The sequence below is a fragment of the Rhinolophus hipposideros genome, assembly GCF_964194185.1.
Source record: "Rhinolophus hipposideros genome assembly, chromosome: 7".
NCBI lineage: Eukaryota > Metazoa > Chordata > Mammalia > Chiroptera > Rhinolophidae > Rhinolophus > Rhinolophus hipposideros.
Window position 1 is genome coordinate 50259681 of NC_138053.1, and position 23190 is coordinate 50282870.

At 40.2% G+C, this 23190-nt stretch overlaps 1 protein-coding gene across 5 annotated transcripts in view; it reads left to right on the forward strand.

Annotated features, from left to right (window-relative positions):
• The window catches only part of LHFPL2 (LHFPL tetraspan subfamily member 2), a 145265-nt gene that overhangs the window by 38754 nt on the left and 83321 nt on the right, over nt 1-23190 (forward strand). For 2 of the 5 annotated variants that reach the window (XM_081054082.1, XM_081054081.1), the window contains one exon: nt 21283-21371. The exons of the other annotated variants lie outside the window; for them this stretch is intronic. The gene's annotated coding sequence lies outside the window, so the exon portion shown is untranslated. The remainder of the gene's footprint in view (nt 1-21282; nt 21372-23190) is intronic. 5 annotated transcript variants of the gene reach the window in all.

The window sequence follows — 23190 nt, forward strand, 5'->3', positions numbered from 1 at the left end:
TCTGATCACAGTTGATGGCCATTTACTACCCAAGCGAGCCAGCACCTTTCTATGTGAGGCCGAGAGCCTGGAAACTGTTTCTTGGGGCTTTGTCCCCACAAACCTCACACTTCATTATTCTCCCCAGGGATATTGATTTTATTTTAAAGCCAGCCTTCAAGAAGCTACAGAGCAAACAGGTATTTTAATATTAATAACACAAATTAAGAAATTGATTTCAGTGATCAGAGTGTGCATATGATGTTAGCATGAATGCATGTTTCTTTGATCACAGAGCAATCTATTATTGACTCCGTTTTGATTTCTTATAGTGTGTTTTTTTTTTTCAGCAGCTTTATAACCACCATAACAACAAACTATAACAGATTGAATTCTCATATCTCTCTGATTTTGGTTCTGAAATTATATCCTTTGGGACTGTTATATGGTTGTATGTGGTGGGTACATACTGTTGCATTTAAAATATTTAGCCCTATTGTAATTTTGCATTCCATATAGCTGATTTAACCACATTCTGCTCATTTTGAATAGCCCATTTAGTATTTCATCATTTTGTATGTCATAGTGTGCTCAACTAGTCCCATATTAGGGCATTTGAACTCTCTCCAGTTTGAGGCTGGCATAAATAATCCTGTGGCAAACACCTTTAAGCAAATTGCTTTCCCCCCTGTTGGGGTCCCTTCTTGGTGTGTATTTCCCCAAAGAGAAGTGCCTGGTGAAGGGTATAGACTCTTGCAGCTCCTGTTCCATATTGCTGTTATACTTCCTGTTGGCTTCAAGGGCCCCTGAGGAAATTCAATGAGGAAGAAAGAAATAAAGACTGGAAAGAAAAGGAATTGTCTCTGAGGTTTGAAACATTTTTACTAATAAGAGAACAATAGTTTTCAGACATCTAAATCGAGACTTTGCTTGCTTGTCAGCTAATCAGTAAATTAGCTAGTGTAATGAAGAGCACAGGCTGTGGACTTAGCCAGACATGGCTTCCCATTCGTTACCTCACCCCTCTAAACCTCAGTTTCCACCTTCATAAAATGCACCTGCCTTATTGTGGGTGGTGGGTGAGGTTTAAGTGAAATAACGTGCTATAAAGTGATTAATTGGCCCAGGTCTGCTTCCTGTTCCGTGCTCAGTGAGAGAGCTGCTGGGATTTGCTCTGACGGAGGGGCCTCTGGGTTGGGGTTTCTGCAGCCTTCCAGGCTGTTCCCCAACATCCCTGGGGTCTAGGAGTCTTCTGGGTGCGTTCACTGAACTCCTGGTCAATGTTCTTCTGCCTGAGGTAAGTTCTCACAATTTGGCTCATCTTCAGTTTGGTATATGAATGACTATTGGTGGGGAAGGGTCCCTGTGACTGAAGTCTCCCCTACAGGCAAACGTATATTTTTTAAGAACAAAGAAAGAAGGACTAACTCTGATAAGCAGATCAACCATCTCTATGTAGCAAACTTACGCCTTTCTTTTCTGGTACCATACTTTATTTATTTATTTATTTATTTATTTATTTATTTATTTATTTATTTAAACTTTTTTTGTTTTTTTGGCACCATACTTTTTTGTTTGGGTAAAAAAAGGGAGAATTCGAAAAAGATGTAATCCTTTCAATTCTTTATTTCCTTAACTTGGATAAATTGCCTTTAGAGAAGCTGGCAGATAAGAATTTTACTGCTGTTTGGTTTTGTAAGAAAATGTTCCACCTTTGACTTTCCTGTGACATCAACAGGAATCTTTCCACCTTTCGACCACCTAATTTTAAAAACTCAAAGTAGAGTCAGTGTCATTTGGGCCTAATTTTTTTTTCTATTTCCCTTCTTTATTTTTGCTATCATCTCCTTTAACCATGTATATATTTTTGCATCAATGATTTGTCATTCTCCGTAGTATGTAACAGATATGCCTCCTTTTCTGGAAATTTCAGTGAAACCTCTTTTAAACATGGTACCATATTTTATTAGTGCTTTATTAGTTCATTAGTATTTTTAGGGAAAGAGTCTAAGTGTGTGTGTGTGTGTGTGTGTGTGTGTGTGTGTGTCTATGTGTCTCTGTGTGTGTGTTCCACATAAGTATTTTTTTAACAGTTTTTAATTTTTCAGTTTTAAGGAGTTCAACTTCCCTACCTATTTACTCCTCACTCTGAACGTAAATGTGGACATCCAGCCACAACATTTACAATTTTCTGCAATATTTAACTAGGGATGTGGTGACTATCTACACTTGTGTTTCCACTGTTGGGTACACTGAGGCTCTGAGGAAAATGACTTTCCCATGAAGACGGAAAGGTTGGCGATTAGCCCCCGACCCCCTCCTACGTCCTCTGGCTTCTCTTCTTTCTCCAGTATAACCCTGAGGAATGCATGTGAGGGGTTGTGAGGTTTGGGTTGTCTTGTTTTTTTCCTTCTAATGATGCTGTATTCATTGGTGGTATAAGTTTGCTACATGGAGATGTTGATACTCTGATTAGATTTAGTCCTTATGTGTTTGTTCTTAAAGAACAAACATTTCCCAGTTGGAGAGTCTTCTTAACTCACAAGCCCTTCAGTATGAATCTTAATTCATATACACACCTGAGAATAATTTGCATTGTTAGTGGACATTTGTCCTGGGCAGAGGAATTCCGGGAATGATCCGACTCTACACTCTTGGAACTTTCTGCTCTGGGATCCGCATTGTCGGTGGTGTTGTGAACATGGTAGAATCATCTCAGTTAAATCTCAAGGCAAAGCAAATCACCCTTCAAGAAAAGGCATTTGTTCTGTTACCTTACCCTCACAAAGAAGTCAAGGAGCCAAATATTTGTCATCCTCAGTGACATCTCATTTTTCCTTTCATCACCAGACCAAATGGTAGGAGTTGTTCTACTTAATTGTATTTTCACAGTTTTTCCTCTGAGACTCCCCTGCCTGTGGTTACTTGATCTTTCAGACTCTAGTGCCCTCCTGGCCTGCAAGGTCCAGCAGATAGCTAACATGCTGGTCAAGTGTTGGGTTGATTTAAATGTTGATTTTACAACCCAACCCAAGTGTTGGGTTGATTTTACTCTTTAATGTTTTGGAAGTTGAAGGTATTTATTTTTTTTAAGCAGCTAATTTGAGTTCAGACAGGCCAAAATAGAGCATTGTCCTGCTCGTCTGCTATTTATGTTCCCTTGTGGGAAGTATTTTCTCAGGCAGAACATTTACTTCAGTTACCTGCTTCACAGTATTTTGTTAGTAGTATCTCTCTGAGTGATAAGTATATTGTCTTCTTGCATTCATTAATCATTTTTTCTCTGAAAGCTTTATGATTGAATTTTGAAACTCAAAGTAGAGAAATTATCTCTTGATTCAGGTTGTAATTTTAGCTTCTCTTTTCCTCATTCCCAACCCCAAACTGACATGTTTACTGATTAACTCTCACTCTGAAACTTCGGTATGGCCCTATATTGGAGCATAGAACAGGGCTTGTGTTAGAATTGGTATCTGTTTTCTCACTTGACAAGAATATATCTATGATTTTTTTTATTTTTTATTTGAAAGGCTCACCTTAAAGTGAAAAACCTCTCCTTGAAAATTTCAAAACGAATTAGGAGTTTAGGAGGTGCAATGCTCTCACCTTTAGTCTCTGAAAATAATTTTTTCATGTGAAAAAACTCTTTTCACTTGATCTCCTTTGTTTCTCTAGGAAGCAGCTCTTTCTGAAGGAGCATATTGCTCGTTTACCTAACAGACTGATTGCTGAAAGTCACGATTAAGATTTGCTTCTTGACTTAAAATTTTCTTAGAGGCTTGACTCTGAACAGTCAACTTCAAGAACTCCATTTTTTAAGGTATTTCAAATTGCCAATACTTTGGAGGACAATTTGAAAAATCCCAGATTTAAGGAATAAAGAGTGTTCAGAATGGCTGAGGCAGTTATACATGCCGAGGGACATTCCTATTGTGCCATTATCTGTGCCAAGTCACAAGTAGACAACATCCCAGGGTGAGGTAGTAAGCCTTGATGTTTGGTATTCATTTAATCATTAAACTGACAGAGCCTGTATTGAGACATATTGTCTCATAATAAAGTTCTATCTGCTAGGAGGGGTTACCCTTGGCTTTTTAATCTTGGGAAGTTTTTATCTCTAAGAATCATGGAAGCCTCAAAATCTAACTCACATTAACTGAGAAAATAAAACTCATAAAATCCATAACACCTGGGAGGGCCAAAGAATGATGTCGTATAACCAAAAAAAAAAAAAAAAATACTTCTGTGCTCCTAAAGGGCTAGAGCTCAGTACTACGGGCAGGTGTTAGGTATACCAAAAGTCAACGAGCACCACATTTTCTGTGACTTGTTTCTTGAAAAACTAGGGATAACTGGACTTAGATTTTCTATGAAGTCTGTTACTGAAATTACTGTATGTTCAGATTTTTTTGAAATAAACAAGACTCTCGTGTTTGAAGGCTTTGCACAAATGTAAATATTCTCACCATGAAAAGAAGATACTTTTTTTTTTTTTACTTTGGAATGTTATTTGAAATATAAAATGGAAGAAAATAATTCATGGGTTATTGGCTAATCAGTAGATAGACATTCATGATTATCCATTGTTCTTATTTGAGAATCCTTGAAATGGTACTAGTCTGGAGCTCCCCTAGAATGCTTTCTATACCAGGTTGCAATAATAGGCAGATCTGTTTTGACCAAGTGAATGAAGTTGTTGTCTGTGAAAAGGAACTCACTGTAAGGTTGCCTTGACCCAGAAATTCCCAAATTGTCTGTGTTTCTTGTGCGCTAAGTGTCTTGGTAATTTTTTCCAAAGAAATATGGAACAGTTTTGTTTATTAAGTAGTTAAGCACAAATAACTTAATAAGTATTTGTCCTAATAACGTAGTTGCCATTTGAAAAGCAATACATATAATTGAAAAAGTGTTTTTCACTTTATAAAAACTAATTTATTTCTTAAGTAACCACTGCTATTTACTAGTGAGATGTGTCCACCCATTGGGCAAACCTTGTAATTAAATTGGTCACTTCCGCCTTCATTTCTTACTCCGCATTGATTTTCATTGATACTTGGCTTTTTACCATAACAATTGCAAAAGAGAAATTTCACAAAGATATAATGTCATCAAAAGGAATGTAATGCAATCTGTGAATCAACTTAAAGTAGTAGTTTGTACAGTGTTCATCACTTCCCTATGTTATGTTTGAAAAATTGAAATATCTCTCCCCCCTCCTGTGAGTTCACTGTGGCTCTCCAGGGCACTTTGGCAGGTAGTGTTGGGAATTCTGATCTTAACCTATGTTTGTTCTCCCATAACTAAGTCAGAGTTACCTTAAAGGGCCTGTCTATTTAACAGCATTATCCCAAAGTTGACTTCCATTGTCATTTAGTTTGTTTTCATCATATTTGGGTGAGCAACAGAAACATTTCTAGACTCTGCCTCCTAGAAATTCTGTGTCATTCTGTTTGGGATAAGTGGGTGGAGCCCAGGTATCTGTATTTTTTAAGCTTGCTTGGCAATACTAATGCTTATAAAGTTTGAGAACCACTGAATTCAATCACAAATCCCATTAGGTTAGGGACTATGTTGCTCTTCACTGAAACCCCTTCTTATTTACTACAAAATAGCTTAATGTACATTTAACATATGTTCATTGAATGCATTGAACTTACCTATTGTCTCTTACTTCACTTGTCTCCCCTTCCGTTAATGGGGGTGGGGGAGGAAAGGAAAGGAAAGATTTGGTCATAGAATTTTGTGACTTTCCAAGCCAATGGTCCAGTTTTCCCTAATCTACTCTGCCAATTCCTCACTCTCCCACACAAATCCTTTCATCCAGTTAAGTCAGTCAGCTCATATCCCCCGAGACGCACTTGGTACTTTTTCTCCACCTTGCCTTGCTTCCATCCCATACTAAAATGTAAGTTTCCTAAGGGGGAAAAATTGTGGGATTGGGAGAAAATTGGAAAAATTTACATGTGTTAGGTTGGAAGAGACTTAGGTTGTTGTTTGATACAGTGCTCTCATTTTAGAATCGAAGAAATGACTGACACAGGGAAGAGATGCAAAGTACTTGAGGTCACCAGGAAGTGAAAGCCAAGCTTAGAAAGTTTAGCTCATGACTCCATGCCCAGTGCAGTTTCCACTCCACCCCAGGCCCACCTGATTTCTGGGGAGTGATACTGGGTAGTCTGAGTTTTCCAGGTACCACAGGTGATTCTGTTATGGAACAAGAGCTGAGAACTGGGCTTGGCAGTTTGCTTTGCTTACAAAGTTGTGTTTGGGATGTTAAATATTACTTTGTGAGTTATTTAGCCAATACTTACAAACTGAATTTTCTTTTAAATGTTTGAGTTTTTTTTCGTATAAATTTATAGAATGTAGAACATGGACAATTTAGAGTCACTTTATTTTTGTGTTTTAATGGGAAGAAAGCAAAAACTTGAGAGAAGAAGAGACTATCAACATTATCATAAAAGGAGAAATTTGTCTTTTTTGGGTGTTTATTTATAAACTATGTTCTACCAGCATCAGAACTTGGCTTGCTGGTCTTGGACAGCATTTCCCTGCTCACAGCAGGGAACCCTTTCTGGGTTCCTAGCTGGGTTCTGAGTGGTTGGGCTCTGGGGAGCCTAACTTTTGGACAGTTAGGACATGGCTGTAGGACATTTGCAGAGGGTGCGTGACACTTTCACCCAGAATTGGAGTGAAGAGATAAGAATCACAAAGCAGTCATTTCTACTGTGCTTCTCTCTCTCTCTCTCTCTCTCACACACACACACACACACTTTTTTGGTATATTTGAGAAGAAGTCAGAGCAATTTACATTAGAGGAAAACTGGCACGATGAGACTCATGAAAAATACTCTTGAACTTTTCCATCCCAGAGCTACTTCATTCAAATGTTCAATCATTCATTCATGTCTGTGTGCTTCACTCATTGATTCAATAGAGTTAAAATATCTCTGAGAAGTCTTCCTCTAGGCAGCTTCTCATCTCCCATGAGATAATGCCCAGCTAGCTTATCTCAGACAGGCTTGTATATCCTGGAAGTCCAACCTTTTGGAATGAGAACCCGTTCTCATTCCATCTTTCTTGAGAAGTAATCTTGTAGCTGTGCACCTTCTCAATTCAATTTCAAATGATCTTTGTCTGGCTTTAATTGTAGACATTATAATATTATGAAGGAGGAAAATCAATGGATAATTTGGATGTCATATGAAGTTGCTTAGAATTTATTACAACTCTTGTAATCCATTTCTTCAGTTCCTAGCTGGAGAATTCAGAGTGCCACTTTTTTGTTTTCCAAACTGACAAATGTTTCAATTTTATTGGCTAATATAGTCAAGAAAAAATTTAACTCAAATCCACAAATAAGAGTAATATTACTTAATACCATTATTCATTTAAACAACCCTTTCTCTCAGACTACTCTTTGCCAGGAGTGCTTATGAGGAAACAATGCTGTAAGCTGGAGTTTCTTTTCTGGATTTTCCTTGTCTGGAATCCTTTCTAAAAGGGGCAATTTCAGAGAGAAGGAGTGCCATCCCTAACAGCCATCCCTAACAGCCAGGACTGCTCCTCATGCCTCTCATTCCTGAGCCGTCGTCCACCATGATAGAAAGGGTGTGCACATTGCATGTGGCAGAAATCTGTCCACTCACTGTGCTAGCGTTGCCTTAAGCACTGACGTGGCTTAAACTGCATTTGACCTGGTGCTTCGGATTCAAGCCAATAGGTGACTCATTATTTCAGATGTTTGGTTTGTGCTGTTATAGTTGAAGCAATCTGTAAGGAAAACAGAACAGCCTGTTGTAAAAATATAGTCTGTCTCTAGGAAGGAGAATCCCTGCGTCCTGACCGGAGGTAGGATGTCTGCAGATAGCTACCCAACTTGTTGTTTTACCTTAGATCCTGGTTTGAAGCAGCCCTGGAAAATGTCCATCAGTGCATGTGTAGATGGCATTGCCAATTATTTGTACATTCTTCAATGTGAGTTCAGAACAAAATGGGTACGGAGTTTGTTTTCTGGTCAGTGAGAGATAGCTGTCCGCCGTGAGGATAGGCCAGCCAGGGGCCGGTCACCAGACCCCATTCTGAGGGGAAGGAAAGAACAGTGCACGTGCTCGTTCAGAAGGTTAGCTCATCACATGGTTTCTCTCTGAAGTCTGAGATGTGGTGTGTACTTTATGTTCTTTCTTCAGTCATTGGAGGCTGTCCCTTTTCTATATGTGATTTAGTAATTATGGAGTGTTTGGCTTTCTAGAATCAAACAAAAACTTGTAAAATGTCATTTTTGAATTAACTTGTGCTTTACATTTTTAAGTAAAACGTTCTGCTGATTTGTTAACACATGGATATACTGTCCTTTGGTTTGTCTTTTTTCTGTTTTCTTGTGTCTCGGTTCTTAACTATACCAGGGGAACATTTAAGATAAATTATCGAAATCCCTTTCCAAACAGTGTGGTAAAGGAACTGTTCAAGATTTGCAACGTTGTGTCTGTGAATCAACTGTTGCGTGCCAGTTTAGACTTTATTATAGAATTTGGATTAATTTGTTAGGTAGTGGCTACATGTCAGATGCTTGTTTTGAAAGCTTTCGGCTGGGTGAATAATAACTTCTATCTATTGAGTATATGCCAGGAACTCTATTTAATCCTCGCCAATATATTAGGCAGCATATATTACAGAGCTAGTGAATAGCTACTGTGTTTCCCCGAAAATAAGATGTAGCCAGACCATCAGCTCTAATCCTTTTTTTGGAGCAGAAATCAATATAAGACCTGGTATATTATATTATACCCAGTCTTATATTATATTAAAATAAGACCAGGTCTTATATTAATTTTTCCTCCAAAAGACGCATTAGAGGTGATGGTCTGGCTAGGTCTTATTTTCGGGGAAACACAGTAATACTCAAAGAGGTTAATTAACATGCCCAAGGCCACACAGCTAGTAAGTAGGAGCTGTAAGTGCTGACATGTTATTCCCATTTGCCTGACTTGGAGGATGTCTCTACACAAAGCTCGACTGCTCTTCCCCTAAAAACAAGGGGGGACACGTCTAGGGATGTATAACTGTTCTTTCAGAGAAGCAGGATAGCATAACGTTTAAGAATTGGGATGACTGCTTGGCTCCCACACTTACTAGCTCTGAAACCTTGGACAAGTTCCTTAGCTTCTTCGTGTCTTTCTGCATCAGTGGATAAGACGGCGCATGTGGTGTTGAGGCTTCAATAAGTTAATATCTCTAAGGTGTTAGGCGAATGGCTCATAATAAGCATTATGCAAGTGTTTGCATTACTGTATATTCTCTTGAAGGAATGAATCTCTCTCCATCTCCTCTCTTTCTTGCCTCATTATGATGCCCTGGGTCCGCCTGTGGGAATGCTTCAGTCTGGAAGGTCGTGAACTGCCGGTTTGTGAGCGAGTCCTCAGACACCCAGTCCCGTCATTACCATCTAGACGGTGTTTGTCACTCCCAGCTTCTTATACACATACTTGATCTATTCAGTCTCTGGTCTGATCGCCTGTTCTCCCCACATGTGCTATAAACATGTCATTGCCCATTCAAACATTGATTTATATCCCAGCCTGTTGTCCATAAGTTTCAGCTAGTGTGGGCACAATGGTATATCATAAATTATGACCTCCTGGAAGCAAGGACCAAGTCTCTGAGGACCTTGTACAGCAATTTTTTTAAAAAAATGTTTTTATCATGAAAATGATATTGGGCGGTCGGTTAGCTCAGTTGGTTCGAGCGCATTGCTACTAACACCAAGGTTGCCAGTTCGATCCCTGCATGGGTCACTGTGAGCTTTACCCTCTTTAAAAAAAAAAGAGAGAGAAAAGGAAGGAAAATGATATTGTTCTGGGAGCATGAGCCTGGAGCACGAGGTTCCTGGGAGAGGCAGCTGGTGCCTTTAGGATCCCAGGCCCTATCTTCCTCAACCACAAAACTACAAGGTGGAAATGAGTCCCCGGGGATCTCACGCCTTGGGATCTTGACTTCAGCTTGTCCCCCTTTCTTAATTCAGGGAACCTGGGGATCTTATTACCCATCCCATTTAAGGGCAGTGCACCATTCCTCTGGTTCCCACGACAAAGGGAAGTGAGTCAGGCATTCTCGAGGCAGACGCTGTGCCCCTGAAAAGGACTCCCTGTGCTGAGCCATGGCCCAGTTCGTTGGGATCTTCTTTACCGCCATGCAAATGTCAGAAGCTGGTAGTGACCCAGTCCTGCTGGGAAATAACTGTTCCCAACCGGGGACAGAGATTATGCACAAAATTGCCAAAACCATGTGTGGAAACTGCCTGTTGGTTTTTGTTTTGTTTTTAATTGTGGTAAAACACACATAACATAAAATTAACCATTTTAACATTTTAAAGTGTACGTTTCAGTGTCATTAAGTACATTTGCATTTTTGTGCAGGCATCACCACCATCCATCTCCAGTCCTCTTTCTTCTTGCAAAACTGAAATTCTATACCATTAAACAGTAACTCCCCATTCCTCCCTCTCTCCATCCCCTGGCAACCACCGTTCTGCTTTCTGTGTCTCTGCATTTGATTATTGTAGGTACCTCATATAAGTGAAATCATACAGTATTTCTTTTTGTGACTGGTTTATTTCACTTAGCATAATATCTTCAAGGTTCATCCATATTGTAGCACAAGTCAGAATTTCCTTTTTAAGGCTGAACAGTATTCTATTGTATGTATATGTCACACGTTTATCCATCCACTTGTCTCTCACTTCTACCTTTTGCCTATTGTGATTCATGCTGCTGTGGACATGGGTGTACTGCCCATTGGTGTTTGTTCTGATGGGACATTAGGGATCCAGGAGTAGATTCTGTTCTGACTGGTTGTGTAAAGGAAACTCGTTTTTGAAAATCAGGAAGAACAACCACATGGATCGCCAGTAGCAATTCAGCCATGTGTGTGTTTACATATACCTGGATTTTTCACCAAGTTGAGGAGGGATCAGGCAGAACTTAATGTAGGTCAAATTGGAAGTAAATTAAAAAAAAGATATTCAAAAAAGGGTCAGTTTGGCATATAATTGTGAAGCTTTGGTAGAGAGAAAGTGAAAAAAGAACTCCACTCTCCCACAGAGGGGAGAATTTATGCAGTTTACCTTGAGAAATAGAAGCCACACAGGAGACAAACCCAGGTGAGCTGTTACTTTGTAGAAGTACCGGATGCCTTTTAGAGATAGGAATTCCCTCCCTCAACAGAATTTGCTACAGATTTGCAGAGGCTTGGTTGTCCCACTTCTTTGGGCAGAGGTGGAAGTGGGCAGGTACAGGCTGTCCTTCCTGAGCTGTTGGGACAGAATGCCTTTCCATCTCTGGGTACTTCTGGTCTCTTGAGAGTTCCCAGGCTAGAATTATACTGACACATGTGTAACTTCTCTATTACCTCTAACTGTAGGTCTGTATTGCTTGTTAAAAAGAATATTGTACTATTTGCTAATGCAATAATATGTGCTTGTGACCACTGTGAAAAGACCACCAACTGGGAATGAGGTGAAGGGAACCATTTCTTTTCAGAAACTTTCCAGATGTAGTACACAGCACATGCTTCACAGCTCTCCTGTGCTGGCTCTCAGTCTAGAATTCAGTTAGGAATCACTCTCTCACACCCGTCACCCACATGTTCATGCCAGTTACGTGTGCCCAGATGGAACCATGAGAAAATATGATGAATGCACATGGTGCCCTTTCTTTTTTTCTGTGCATGTTCTAAACCTGTCCCATTTACTTTTTGTTGCCTCAACTAACAAGATTCCTTTTTGTTTTTTTACGTCATCACAACACAAGGTTTCTACTGACTTGTACTCCCATCACTTACCTTAGACAATACTTGGTTTTACCAATGCTAACTTTTCAAAAAAATACCCACAAACACTGCCTTGTTTGAAGTTGTCCACAAGAAAAAGCTCCATAAAGGTAGGAGGGTAGAGATGATCATGGTAAGGATTACAGAGAAAAAAGGATTGCAGACATGTTCTTTGCGTTGGTCTCAGGATTTACTTTGGATTTCACGTTGTCATCCTATATGTCTATCCCAGCTCTTCCGCCTTGCTTTTCCCAGATGATTTCACTGAAAAACAATGGCGAATTATGACTTGTCTCTTGTGCGAGGGCCGTCGCAGATAGTTTATTCCCAAATGTAAACATTTTAGTAAGCCTTTTGTTGAATGACTCATTAATTTGATGAGGAAAATGTCCTAATAAAGATAAAGGAACTATAAACTGTTTCAAAAGCTGCAGAAGGAAAAATGCTGAGGGCTGTGGGAGGTTAACGGCTTTCCCTTGTTCTTTGCATTTCATTTGTTGCTCGGTCCTGGGAACAGACACTGGGCACTTGAGGGTTATGTTCTCATCTTCATTCTCTTCTGTAAACATGCACATACGTACCAGGTCATGGGGGTTTAACTGTCAGTATGGCCAGGGACTAAGCCTGAGGTGATTTATGAAAAACAGTAAATGAGATTTCCCTCTTTCGCCACAAGCTCGTGAATAAAATGTGTCCCTAGGTGAGCATCCGGAAATACTCAGTTAATGTTTACTAGTAAACAGACATGTCACAGCCCCCAGATAGAAAGGGTCGAAGATCCCTAAATAGAATCAAAGGCTTGAGAGAATCGGAAACCTCTTTAGCTCTAAGACTGTGGTTACATAGGGCACAACCTACATTATCCATTTGTATAAAATTCTTCCGGGGGTATTATGACCTTACCTTCGACATCATTTTGGTACAACTAACCGTTGCCTCATGGATGTAACTATTTCTGGGTTTTGTATGAGTGTTTAATGAAGCAAACACTTATTCCATGTAAAATACTCTTTGTAACAAAAGTATGTTGATCTTTATTAAGTCCAAGAGTAAACCTCATAGATGTTTTTAAAAGAGGTGTCCAGCAATTTTTCACTTACATTTCAAGAGGTAGTTGTATGTCTCAGTGATTGCCAACCTTTCCAAAAGGAAAACCCAATTGAAAATGGGGAAAAACATTGAATAACACTCTGTAAACTTTTTTTGATAGAAACTTTACTTGCAGGATTCATTAGCTGTAAATAAGTATAAAGTGAGAAGAAAAAAATGAATGAAAAATAGTAAAAATAAAAAATCAGGAGGAATGGTAAATTGACTTTGAGGTGCTAGATACATTATGAAGAACTTGGATTTTGTTTTACTTATATAACGAATGAGTTAATGACTTTATTTTAGTATCTGCTGTCTTGCCAGGTACTTATCAAAAGGAAGTATAATGATGCAATGGTAAACCTTTCAGTACAACATACCTTTAAAACGATTGCCCATTTTTTGTTGTTGTTTTTGTCGTTTGTTATTACTGAGTGGGTCTTCCTCGACTGTGTCCCTTCCCCTCCCAAAATGAACTATAACGAGGGACTAGCTATAGTATTCCCCTGTGTGTGAAAGTGTGTGCATTTATATAATGACGTAAGAGTATTTCATAGCAGACATGACAAGTCAAGTTTCATAAGGATATAAATGTTTTATTTGGTTAGATGTCATTCTAATTACATGGACTTATAAAATATTGTTAGTAAGGCATACTCTTACATACTACACAGATCATGTTCTACAGTGATACCCTACTGGGCAGGCTTAATTCTGCGTCTCCTTAACCTGCTCATGGGGGTGCAGATTAAGAAGGGGTGGGGAAGAATCTTCCAGAGTAGTTGCCATTCGAACTGAGTCTTGACTGATTAAGTCCAAATCTAAAGCTGTTTTTTAAAATAGACTTTGAACCACACCACCTATATAAATTAGATGACTTTCTAATTTTTTCTTAGGGAAACCTTTCTTTTTCTCCCATTTCGTATCTATATGGAAACAATGTGATAGAAAGCACAGTCTGAGTCATTCAGGCCTGACTTTGAATCCTGGCTGCTACCTAATAGCCACTTGACCTTTCTGAACTTCACATAAAAAGGGGATAATAAAATATACCGCACATGTTGGTTGGCGGCATTAAATGAGATAGGATATATAACAAAAATTATTAATCTCTCCTCTTTCCTTAGCACACTAAAGTTGAATGCCTCGAAAAAGGTAATTTATTTTGAAAGGTGCCTGATGAAACAAGAAAGAAAGTGAGGTTTACAGGATCAAATTATAGGATAATTAGAGTGACTAATATTAGGCACCATTTATTGTTCCTGGCACCAGTCTAAGTGCTTTCTCACGGTAATTCTAAATTAGGTGCTATTATTTCATCCCCACTTTACAGATGAGAAAATTGAGGCTAGAACAGTTAAATAACTGAGTTAACCCTGCCAATTTGGCTCCAGAACTCTCTCAGAATGGAGCTTTTGAAGAGGATAATGAGGACGACAGTAATAATAATACCTAGATTTTTACAGAGCTTCATTTTTTGAGGAAGACTTCTGTGTTCCTTATTACATTTGTTCCTCATAAGGAAAAAATAGGAGATGGCTAGAAATTGAATAAGAAAACTGAGGTTCCCAGAAAGGAGGTTACTTGCCAGGGTCCCTGAATCAGTATGGGGCCGAATGGGTGCAAGAACTTTTTCCCCTTGATTCTTGCAAATATTTACAAAATGTAAAAACAGCATAGGAATCCTTTTAAGAAGTGGATGCTGTCAAATTTTAAAAATGCAGAACAGACACAGGGAAGTTAGTTGTGTTGTTCAAGATCACATGTCGTGCCAGTGGCCAACCATAATTAGAAAGGGCTGCTCCAGCCCCAGAGCCACACAGCTTCGGAGCGACCCAAGTGAAAGAGTTGGAGAAGTACTGACACATCTGCTGTCTGGTCCACTGGGAGCCAAGGTGCGTCCTCATGCCTCCGTGGGGGATGCTGAAACCACGGGGTGGGGGAGAGGGACATAACTGGCACAGAGACCCTACTTGCCACGAGCCCAAATTGCCTCCTGCCACAGTCACAAGACCTCTTTCTGAAGGTGCCAGGAACGCCACAACCAAAGGGAGAGGATAGGATTTGCCTGGGCCTGTGTGCTGAGGATGAGACAGAGGACAGGACCTGGGCCGCCTTCTTGCAATGCTAATCTGCTTTCTCTGCAAATTGAAGGCTCAGGGCAATTTTAAAGAAAGGGAGAGAGACAAGAAACCAAATAAGATTGGACCCAAAACCTCTTGGAATTATGTGGTGTTCTGCCCTGTAGCTGGGGATCCAGTTACAGATGCCTGTGATTATGGCCTTTGCAAACAGTTGTCAGAGAAATTCATAAGATGTTCAAAGGCTGCAGAAGAGCAGATGTGAAATTAAATTTCAAGCACAGTTACTCATAATGGCTTACATGTGGACATAGAGTAGTTAGGCTTCAGGCCTAAGTCCCTGAATCCAGGAGGTGTGGGACGCAGAGACAAAAGCATTGATTGAAGGTGTCAGCATTTTCTGGTGGTCTTTTCCTATTGTATCACTGATTCTTGGCCCAGAAGTCCTTAAAAGTGGTGAAATTCTTCCATCATAGTTCGCTTGCCGTGTCTAATATTGTCATCGTTTGTCCTATTTAGTAAGAAGGCTCTAACTGGCTTCTTTGCCAATAAGCATCAACCATGCCAGCAAAGACTGGAAAATGTGAGTCTCTATGACCAACTTTAATTGGCTATGCAACAGACATTTTAATATGGTTAGCAAAGTTCAAGACATTCAGGCTTGCCTTGTTTAATGTCTATTTTTCACAATTCCTATGGCAAGGACTTTAATGACTGTAAGCAATACCTTTATTTTATTGCTAACAATGAAGGACAAGATTGAAAAGATCACAGTAATTATAATCTCACAGTTGTTCCTTTTGAAGCAACAGCTACTAGGTTTTTTCTCCCAACATCCAGTAAAGAAATAGGCTTACTGAGTTTCAAAATCCAGTAAGCATTCATTAGGCAACAAAAACAATTAAAAAGAACATGCCGTGTCTTGGTGTACATAAAAAAAAAAATTCTAGTTCTTGTTATATTGAAATGACCTTTTCTAGAGCTTTTCAAATAATAATTGCTAGAAAACACAGCTAATGCTGTATTAATAAGCAGAGGACCCTAAATTGAGTCATGGGACAGAATTTAAGGATAAACGTTTTTTCCCTATAAAATCTATAAGCTTTCTCTGTTGTTTAATATCCATCTGCCTATGTGGGGACCGTGGGTGGGAGCAAGTGCCCACCTTGCATAGGGTTACCGATGGGACACTTATACATGCTGAGTCCTCTTCACAGACTCCGTTGTCAGAGCATGTTGTGGTTTCGTGGTGACAGGGACAGAGGGTAGAGGAGGGAGCAGAGGATGAGGGCCATGTGGCATACCAGCTGTGTGATGGCTTCACGTGCTGGGCTTCAGTTACTGCATCTGTGAAATGAGGACACTACTGTTCTGAGTTCCACACAGAGCTTCTGGAAAACCAGATGGGCGGCACTCTGATGCAAATGACACGACATGAAAATCAAATGGGATAACACGCGCTAACAACAATCAGTATTCGCGTCCCTGCTGTATCATTATAAAATCGTCCCACTTTAACCTCACAGCTGCCGGTGAGATAGCGTGATGATGAGCCCGCATTAGAGATGAGGATAAAAGCTCTTAGAGGTTCAAGTAACTTGCTTCAGAGAAAGAATGAAATGGACAGCTGTTGACCATCCTTGGTTCCTTACATCCTCAACCACAAATGGTGAAGCTGGTGCTTAAATCCAAGAATTTGAACTCCAAAGTTCGGGCTGTTCCTCCTTCTCAAGTCCTTTAGAGAGGTGAAAGCACTGTAGAAAAATGGCCTTGTCATTTCCTCCAGGGTAGGCTCTGAGATGCCGTGGCCCTTTAGACCACAGGGAGGGGGTATGAGAAAGGTCTGTGCTACTTGTTAGTGGTATGACCTCGGGCAAGATACTTGCTCCATCTCACCCCAACTCCCAGTGTCCCCATCTATGACAAGGAGTCAATAGCCTGTCTCATATAATTGTTCTGAGCTAATGTCGTGGACATTAATGCTAGTAAATGCTTAGCAGGTTGCCTGGCACCTCGCAATGGGCTCAGTCAATTCAGGACAATGAGGATGATGACGATGATTGTTAACTGAGGGTTTCGTTTCAGAAGGTTCTATCTTCCTGGACCCCTGCGTGGCTGGGATGTTAACGGGTTGAACACCTACTCTTGACCCTTCCATGCTACACACACCCACAATAGCTTCCCTGGGAGCCGGTTTCCAGAATTAACAGCTTTCGAACCTCTCTCATCGTCTGTTTCCTATTCATTCAATGTACCAGAGTTCAAACTTTCAAGATTCTTTTACCTCATCAAGCAATGGCAATGGCTGGGCCTACGTCTCATGCTGACCCCCACGCCTTCGTAAGGCCAATGACATTCATAGTCTTTGTGCAAAGCTCATTTTTTAATTCACCCTTTAAAGATTTATGGGGCATTTTTGTCCCAAGCAGAACCAAATGCTGTATGTCCCTCTGCACCACTTAACTGAAAGTGGGTACCATCTTATCTCATTTCGTAGAAACAGGTAGAGACAGGCCCACAAGAGCACCCAAAAGCTAGGGATCACACTGCTTCCCTCATTTTCATTGTCAGTGAGAGGTATTTTCCAGCAAGATGCTATAGTTCTTATCCTTAACCTTTCTTGAGGAGTTTTTCATCCTGGTTGTCTTTTCTTCCTTATGGACCGTGTTTCCCCGAAAATAAGACTGGGTCTTATATTAAGGTTTGCTCCAAAAGATGCATTAGGGCTTATGTTCAGGGAATGTCATCCTGAAAAATCATGCTAGGGCTTATTTTCAGTTAGATATTATTTTGGGGGACACAGTACTCACGGGAAACTGAAAGAATATAGGCGGCTTCTGTTCTAACTTTTTGTATGTTAATCTAAATTTTATGAAAACCCTAAATTGGCCAGTTCTCCGGTCCCTCCCCAACTGCAAACTTCTTGGGCTTAGAATGCCATCTCCATTTACAATGTCCTAATCAGCTGTTTGTGGAGAACTCAGAATCATCATTTAGGCCAGAAGTTTCATTGTAAACTCAGACTACAGATCCCTTATTTGGCATCTAGAAGGAAAACCAAAAAAAAAATTTTTTTTAAAAAGCTATCACTCCTTTTAAAACAAAACAAAAACCCAGCTAAGCCATTGAAATTAAACTTACTTAATAAAAATTTGCATGGAATGGGAACAAAATAAATTCCCTTATTTTTAATTCTAGGGTTCCTGTTATGCAAAGTGAGCCAGGGGTTAAAAAATAGCCAGTCTGAGTTGAGCTGGATAAAGATACACAAAAAGGTTGAAAACCTTTATTTAGTTATTTATTTGCTTATTTCCTATTAGTGCTAATGTATGCATTCCTCAACCATCATCCTCCTCAAACATCTTCCTTCTGAATTCCTGTAGCTGAGGAAGCTCTAGTGACTTGCTTGGTCTTTTCCTTCACCTAAAGATCCCTGTTAAAGTCCTGGATTAGATAGAACAAGCTGGAATATAAATGAAAAGTTTTCTTGTTAAATGAGATTCCAAAGGGCAAGTTTTCAGGAGCCCTACAAGTCAATTCACTCCGTCGACACGTGAAAATTAGACACTAGGCTGGGCATTTCTATAGATGCGTCTTTCTACTTGAGCTGACTCCTGAAATCTGAGAATATTCCTGTCATGGCTCCAGTTGGTTTCGCTGGGCGGACCAGTGGTGCAGGGAAATGCCCAGACTGTAACCAAGAGCAAAGTTGTTGTACTGGGGGCACTTCAGAGACCATGCAAGGGGCTTTTTGCTTTGGTTGAAGGCAGTTTTCATCTCGTTCTTTTGCAGAGTCAGATTTAAAAAGGTAGAGGAAATGAACTACACTTTTGTACTGAGGTTTGAGTTAATCCTCACTATTATACTGAGTATGCCTTCTTTCAAGGGTCTGCTCGAAACACAGTTGTTTGTCACTGGGTGCTCTCTCCGCTGGATAGTAGCTTCTAGGCAGTAGAGCACTGGACGTGGAGTCTCTGTGGCTCCACAGTGCTCACGTGTGTTGCTAATGGATCATATGGTAGTCGGGAGCAAGCATGCTGCTGGGAACCTAGAGTGGAATGGTGTTAGAAGCCTTGTACCTAAATCATTCCTGGAAGACATTCCCAGAGCAAATGAGCAATAGAGTGAAGCCGTTCATCTCAGCCCTTGATCTCTTAGTAGGAGAAAGTACCTGTCCCCAGGTGGAGGGAGAAGCCCCTGAAATACATATGACCCCGCTGTGTGTGTACAGGTAACAGTGCAAGCCATTTCCAAGCAGTGGTAAATGTGACTATTTGAAATAGGTTTTCCAAAACCTCCATACCAGGAACCTTCTCCTTCCAAGAAAAAGAAATTATCAACTAAACCCTGATTGTAGATGCCCAATTCCAAAGCTCCCCAAATGCTCCCTGCCAGGGAGACTATGGACTCAGCCTCATCTGGACTCTTTCATTGGCAAAAGGTCTCACTCCTTCTCTCTGTTCCTTAAATCATAGTTTTGTTTGTTTGTTTGTTTGTTTTCTGCTCTATCACTGCCTTTGAAAAACCCATAAAATTTCTTTATTCTTCCTGTGATTGATGTTTTTGTTACAAAAATAATGTGCTGGCATTTCCTGTCTTTACCTTGATCCTCTAAAAAGGTGAAGTGCAGAGGACCATGAGAAGGGAGAGTAATTAATATCTGTGTGATGCTGTCCAAGTTCTTGAGAAAGTATTAGAACTCGATTATCTTGGTGTTTGCCAGTTGAGTACAAGCCAACATCTGTACTTGTCTTTCTTCCCAGAGGGCATGACAAGAAAAGAGAAAGAGTTCAAGGAATTAAAAACAGCGTTTTCATTAGGGTAATACTTGGGGTCAGGTAAACATCTCTTTTGAGTTTCATTGAAAAATTCCAGGAGGCCAAGGTCAAAATCTCCAGAAGACTTGTTTCAAGGAGTACAGCTCCGTGGAAAGTTCATCTTCAAAAAAACTTAGAAAACCTGAGTATGATATTGTTTAGGGGACTCTTAGAAAAACAGAAAAGGCAAAGGACACCAAAACCAAAATTCCTTGCCATTTGGAAAGTGGGGAAGGCCTGGGAAAGCTTTTCCCCACTGACTAGGAAATACTTGATTGCATATTAGCTGCTTTTCTTTCAGGAGCTGCAGTCATTCCTTAAACTTGTGAACTTGAGTGGTTAATGCAGACGCCCCTGGTGTATGCAGATTCCTCTGGGTGGAGAGAGCAGCATGGGCTTGCTCAGTAAGCCAGGCAGATTTCTGATGACTGGGGTTAGCCTATAGCCTGGTTCTTGGTTGTTCACTTTTGTTCACTTTTGTGTTGTTCCAGGTAACCAGTTTCAGGGTTCAAATGACATCTTTAAAAAGAGTTAAGCTCTTGTTTAACTTTTTAAAAAAAATTGAGAGAAACAGTCCCCTTTGCTTCTGAAGGAAATTAAACCCCAAGTCAGACTACCAATGGCAACTGTGGAATTTCTGTCCTGGAGATCTTCAAAAGTGGGACATGAAAATTAGGTCACTTAAGTAAGTCAGCTTGGAGGCTAACCAAGATGGATGGCCTCTTGTAGCGTTCCAAGTTTACAAAACAACTCTTATTAATATTCATACATCCTTCGAGCCCAAGGAAAATCAGTACTTGGTTATATTCTCTTTTGACGACTTAAAAACACGTTGAGTTCTGCAAGCCTAGAAATGGCTGCCTCTCTCGTCTGCTTTGTGTGCTAATGCTGCTGTGGAAATTTGAGAGTGAGTGGGAGGGAAAGGAAGTAAGGGAGGTTGTCGTTTATAAGATGACATTCAATCTTTTCAGATGATGGCACTGAGTGTACACTTGGCTTAGACAGAGCTGATTTGACTGATCATATTAACAACCCCCCCCCCCCCCCCAAGAACTGTACTTAACATGAGGGCACTTCCTGCAAAGAATGATTGCGTTGCTGAATGATCAAGTTTGCTGGATTTGAATAGTCTGTGAAATGCACAGAGGTTGTTTGGTGCAACTTCGTTGGAAGCTATTAACTTTAAACAGTTAAGAAGATTGTCTGAAACAAGAGTTTTAAGTCATCTGGCTCCAGTATAAGTCTAGAATGACAGAAATTAAAAAGTCAAAGTAAAAGTTCTTTGTGGAATGTCAAACCAAAACGAAGATAGTTCTTGGTGACTTGTTCAATTCCCTGTGTCCCTGGGGCTGTCTAATTCTGCAAATTGCCTCCAGCTCTGACCTACCACACATAGACAAACCAGTTTCCCTCCCTCTTACTGACCTTAGAGAAACACAGTTCAGGGGCTTGTGAACACCTGTAAGAAGGACTTTTTTTTTTTTTTTAAGGAATGGGAGAAATCGCAAGTCCTTAAAGGTACTCAGCAGACAGGAAAACAAAAGATAAAATTGGGACCCTTACTTTTTCTTCTGTACAGGTAATTTTTGAAAACTCTTTTTCATTCTTTTTTTTAGTAGATTTATCTTAGAAATTTAAATTAGGACATTAATGTCCTCTATGATTCTTGTATCTTGAAATTGTTCAATGCAATATGGATTTAAGACTTTCCCAGGGACCTAGAAACTAAAATATATTATCTTGCCTTCGGTTTTTCTTCTCTTTGTGTTGTTTTGTTTGTGTTATTTTCCTGGGCAGGCAAAAATAAAGGAGAGACCTCTAAGCTATAACATTTGGTTTTAGTGCTGTTTTCTTTCTTTGTTCTATTTAAAAAAGGACACATTCATTAAAATAAGACCCTATGTTTTTAGTTCTTTCTCTCTGTTAACTTTACTTTTATTTGAAGTTAGTTCTGCCATGTGGTGGTTTTCAAGATGTTTATTTACAGTGAAACCCTTTCTTTCAAATGAAATCTTGTTTTTAACCCTAATATATGAAACAGATAAATTGCAGCTGTTCTGGGGGGTCTCCCCTCAGCCTCCTCCTGTCCCAGGGTTCCTGAGGTCCTGAGGCAATCTGAGCACTGGGGTGGGGGTGGGGCCTGGAGGAACCTGGTTTGTCATCCTCTGGCATCAACACAGGATAGGAGGCAGTGCCTGGTTCGCTGTCCCTAGCTTCACCACCAAGACTTTTTTGTCACTTCACTTCTCTGCACTTAAGTTCCCTCTTAGATGAAATGATGGCTTTGCACCAGATGGTCTCTGAGGTCCTTCCTGCCATACAGTCAGCAGTTCTGAGTTATACACAGAGAGCATTGAGGAGTAAAATGTTTGGTGGCTGAGGAATATCCACAGTGAGAGCAGGAGGCCTGGCAAGCAAAAGCACAGTCCCGTTCTAGCGGGCATGCTCTTCAGTTCATACAAAGGAAAACTCAGGAATCAAAACTGATGCGTCAGCAGAATTTTCTCTGAGAAAAATCTTTTCTGGAGATTTCAGTGAGGCATCTGTAACCCTCTAATACAGAAGGAGCTTGTGGAGAAAGGGAATTAAACCAGTTGTCGGTTATCGTTTACCATTGATTGTAGTCAAATTCGTTGGTAAGTGGTTAGCTATTAATAAATAAAACAATTCTCCCTCACTAGAGAAAATTACATCCTCTCGCTTTTTCCATGTGCTTGCTAATTTGGAAATGTGTCTGAGGCATAGTTCAAGAATCTGCAGCCAGTTAACACTTTTGGTTAGAGAATGGGGATGGGAAGGCCAAGGTCAGCATTCAGTTGCTCTGTGGGTCAGTTAGCTGGGTGGGGCTCTGTTGCCAGACTGGTAACCCCAACCCGGCCTCTCACATGTGTGCCCTGGGTCACAGGGAAGTTGAGAGAGTGTGGAAGGATGGCTGAACTTGGCTTTTCCCCCTGGGACCTATCATGACCTTTGTCCTGGTGACGGAAGGCTTGGCATCTCATATTGGTAGATGGAGGGTACCCTGCCTCCATCTTTAGCAACTACAAGGAAAATCTGAAATACTCCTTGTGAGCCAGAGTCTCCCAGAGGCCTGTTTGTGGGTCTCCCTGGTCTGAAGACAAAACTTCCAATGCTGAGTTTGAATAGAAATGATTGAAATAATAATCCATAGTTTTGGATGTGAATGTAATTTCATTTTTGGAAATTGGGAGAAGAGCTGGCATTAGAAATCGGCTTCTATTTTAACTCTTTAAAGACCATTGTTCTCTATAGTTTTGTTCTCTTTTCATTGAAACATCATTTTGTAATTAAAATTTGAAACACTTGATTTTCATCTGTAACAGAACAGCATACAAGAGTCTTCTGAATATCTAGAAAAATACAACATGATTCCAAGG